The sequence below is a fragment of the Dreissena polymorpha genome, chromosome 3 (assembly GCF_020536995.1).
Source record: "Dreissena polymorpha isolate Duluth1 chromosome 3, UMN_Dpol_1.0, whole genome shotgun sequence".
Taxonomy (NCBI): domain Eukaryota; kingdom Metazoa; phylum Mollusca; class Bivalvia; order Myida; family Dreissenidae; genus Dreissena; species Dreissena polymorpha.
The window spans coordinates 27,591,364-27,596,291 of record NC_068357.1 but is presented as its reverse complement, the minus strand read 5'-3'; positions in this window follow the sequence as shown (position 1 = coordinate 27,596,291).

Below are 4,928 nucleotides of genomic sequence, written 5' to 3'. Positions count from 1 at the left end.
CTGCTTGTTAGCTCAACTGTAACCAACTGTTGAAATTGAATTTCCTGGGCTTAAATCTACTGGCCCCAGGCTAACAGGCAACCACTTAACCTGTAAGTTATTCATGATGTAAGATCTGACAGTGTATTGAACTCATTCAAGTATGAAGACATTAAAGGGACAAAATTAAACGATTTAATAATGTGGACAGTTCTGTTGTTGTCGTTATATACATACATTTATCAATAATAGGCATTTATTGACAAACTGTAAAAAGGTCCCTTTTAGATGTTTACTAAAAAATGCAACAATGTAAACATTTAGAGTTCATGGCTTGTTAATTTGATTTAAAAGTGAATTTGTTTATTTGCCTTGTAAGCGAGGTCTCTTTGAAGTTATTATCACTTCTATCTTTCTTTTTTTTCAAATCATTAATAAAAAAAGATAATTTAAGCTTCATTTGGGAAAACAGGGCTTAATGCATATACATTAATTGTCATCCCAGTACCAGAGACTCTCTTTAAACAAAAAAACACCATAATATCAGATAGTTCTACTACTACTACTACTACTACTACTACTACTACTACTACTACTACTACTACTACTACTACTACTACTACTACTACTACTACTACTACTCTACTACTACTACTACTACTACTACTACTACTACTACTACTACTACTACTACTACATACTACTACTACTACTACTACTACTACTACAACTACTACTACTACTACTACTACTACTACTACTACTACTACTACTACTACTACTACTACTACTACTACTACTACTACTACTACTACTACTACTACTACTACTACTACTACTACTCTACTACGACTACTACTACTACTACTACACTACTACTACTACTACTACTACTACTACTACTACTACTACTACTAATGCTACTACTACCACTACTACTTACTATACTACTACTACTACTACTACTACTACTACTACGACTACTTCTACTACTGCTACTACTACTACTAATTACTACTACTACTACTACTTCTACTACTACTACTACTACTACTATCTACTACTACTACTCACTACTACTACTACTACTACTACACTACTACTACTACTAATTCTTCTTCTACTACCACTACTACTACTACTACTACTACAACTACTACTACTGCTACTTATACTTCTACTACTACTACTACTACTTCTACTACTACAACTACTACTTCTACTACTACTACTTACTGCTACTACTACTACTACTACTACTACTACTACTACTACTACAACTCGACTCTACTACTACTACTACTACTACTACTACTACTACTACTACTACTACTACTACTACTACTACTACTACTACTACTTCTACTACTACTACTACTACTACTACTACTACTACTACTACTACTACTACTACTACTACTACTACTACTACTACTACTACTACTACTACTACTACTTCTACTTCTGCTACTACTACTACTTTTACTACTACATCAACAACAACTACTACTATTACTACTATTACTTCTACTACTACTACGTCAACATGTACCACTACTACTGCTACTATAAAAAAGTGTTTTCTGGAAGTTTCATTTATATCTCTCAATATAGGAACATAATCTGATGGGAATTTTTTTATCAAAGAAAATTTAAAACAAAAGAGCACAAATGCTTTTACAGTGCTAAAATTCGATAACTATTCACAAACAAACGTATCTATTCCGAAATACCGAAAAATACTAAATCAATTGGGAAAAAGAAAAATACCATGGGAAAATTCAAAAATACCATATGAAGACCAACTTTGCTAATAAAATTAATAATGAAAAAAACAACAACATTTTTTAAGCAAAAATTATCAATTATTAATATATAAAAACCCATACTTTTATCGCATGTTTTATCTTAAAGCAACAACTCTTATAAAAAGGTTCTTGAGTTTACGAAATTTCGTTTCGCATAGTTTTTCCGATGGCGGTTTTAATATATAATTAAAAGTAACATTTCTAGTTTGTCATCTAAGCAGCTAAATATTGTTTTCTGTGTTCGTTTACAGGTGTGCGTACATATGTACCGCAGAATGGTGACCGCGTGGTGTTTGAGCTCGTGTCTGGATAATAGGAACGGATTATCAACGTACGCGGATGTCTTAAAATTAGGTAACTTATTTAAGAATTCAATAAAATTTGCATGTCCTGTGCTTAATTTTAAGTTCATTAGAGGAATCGATTAAACCCAAACACGTGTCGACGTTCGATAAATTTATGTCGACTCTAAAAGATTTATCAACTGATTTATGTATTTATAAAAAAATAAATGAAACAAAGTAGAGAAAAATATGGTGGTGATAATCGCCGCCTGTCACGCAGAAGATCGAAGTTCGACTTTCCGTCGTAGAGCCAGCTAAAGTGGGATAGGGGATTAGAATAAACCGAAATCCTTCCGAAGATTCGAGTAATTTATGTCGAAGCCCGCATGTATAACGGGTTGTGTATATATAATAAATGCATATCAACAAAAGTGAAAACCATGGTGGAAGAATTCAAGGTAAATTGTCTAAACTGGACTAATACACTATTTGCAGTTTGCATTACGAAAGTCAATTATGGTCAGAAAATTGCAAGTGCTAACATACGTTTTGAAGAAATGACCAATATAACTCTTGTTGATTGCATATTTCTCATTCTGACTAAACAAAACATATCATTACAGTTCATGGCTGGACACACACAGGAAACGGGACTGTATCCCATCACAGATTAAAACGGATACCTGCAACACAAGCAACATATACACTAGTATATGACACATATACCCAGATATAACAAAGAGTAAACATGACATATCATATACAAACCGTCCCTTCTTTAAAATGCATTAAGACATTTATATTTGCAATAACTAATTCCCAGAAGAGGGAATATTTTGGAATTAATATGTTAACAGAAGGTACTTATTTAGTATGAGAAATGATCAACCTAATTTAAAAGATATATAACATCGAATAACCATCAACACATAAATGATACACTCGACTAAAGTGAACTATTATGAAAACATTGTCAAAGTGTAGTTACCGTGTAAATCCTAAAATTCACTATAAATAAGAGTTGTTTCCCATTTTTAAGAAAATTTATGATGGAAGTTCTGCCTAGACGGGGTCGGACTACTGGTACAACTCAATTCATGGGAAAGAGGTGAAACAACTGAGATGAATGACTGCCTGTGACGGCGAGTGACTTGGGTTTACAGGACAGGGCTGTGAAACATAATAATAAGAGGGAGTTATAGACGATTAAGAATTTGAAGGGGTACGATGCTGGTTATTGTGTCTGGAGTTACAGCGGTATGATTTGTATTGTAACTTCTCTATGAAATCGTGTAACGTTGTATTAAAGAATCAGAACTTCAAATACTTTTACATGTGCAGAGTTCGGATAGGTCACCTTTTCATTACCACCATGCCATTGATTAACTTTGAGAAAATAATGAAAATAAGTTGCAACGGCCTGGAGGTTTCAATAGGAATTAGATTAGCAGAAAGAACAAATATTTTCCTTCAAGCACAGCACTACAGTAAAAAGCACGACGTTCTTTGCACTATTCGGTTCTTGGCAAAATTAAAACACAGACAAGCAAGCCTTAGTGACTTGTCGCGCACTGTAAGCCCAAAATCACACCCCGACATGCCACTAAGCGATTACAGTATGGCACAACTGGTTATCGAACTTGTTCACTATCTTATGTTGAATTACGATACAAAACTCTATCGATAAGTAATAGGTAATCGAAATCCCTAACCAATGTTTTGACACTGACTGACAGATACGTCGAGCATTATGTGTTGTACCAAGTTAAACCATTTCTTTGCCTTGCGCAATGTAAGGGCACACTGTTTTGATTTATTTATTTAATTTGCTTTCCTAGCTTGCGCTATTGTATTAACGGAAACCATCTTGGAAGCAGAGGTACCTGTCAGACATTGAACGGAAACTACAATGAAATCGTCGCACATTTCATTCATATCAACGGTGAACAAATGTGGTCTCCGTCTAACGATGAACGATATAAAACACGGATAGTATGTTCAGTTTTCATATCGAAATATTGCGATATATCGCGACACGAGTCTTTTTTTTTATTGCATTGTCCTGTACTGTACATATTTATGTATGGTAACACAAATTTTCCTCATGATAACTAAATCTTAATACACATTGGGTTTCCAAGATGGTGAACGAACACGAAAATGTCTTTAAATAAATAAATAAATTAATATATATATATATATATATATATATATATTTTTTTTATTTTATTTATTTATTTATACATTAATTAGGCGTAACATGGCTTGTTATGATGAATATGCATATTAGTTCGTAAAATTCATTGTTGTGTAAATTCATTGTTCGTGTTCATCCGGATGACCAGAAAAGAATATTTTATAAATGTAATAAATAGTCATCATCAAATAATTAGAACATTTCGGAATGGTTTAGATCAGTTAGCGTACACATTAAATACTGAGACCTGAATTTAAATCGTGTCGTTTATATTGTATATTTTGCAGTAAAAGCATTGAATAACAAATATTGTAATTTAATAACAAGTATTATGAAATGAATATGCGATGCGCAAGCCGAAAGCGTCGTTAGTTTTTTAACATGGCCTTGATAACATCTGCGCTGCGTATGCACTATGTTTTCCGCTTTACCATTCTACGATTATAAATCTCACGGTGCGTCGGTAAAATTGCTTACCTATATATGTGCTTGTTAGCAATAATACATTTAAAGTATTTTTTATAAAGGCGAATACGAGTTTGTAATGTATGCTGAACATATTGTTTAAAGCTTACAAAATAAGGAAGTCATATGAATTGCAAAATACAATTTTTAGTTTCGGTACACTGATCATTCGGTAAACACATTAATGTGAAACTT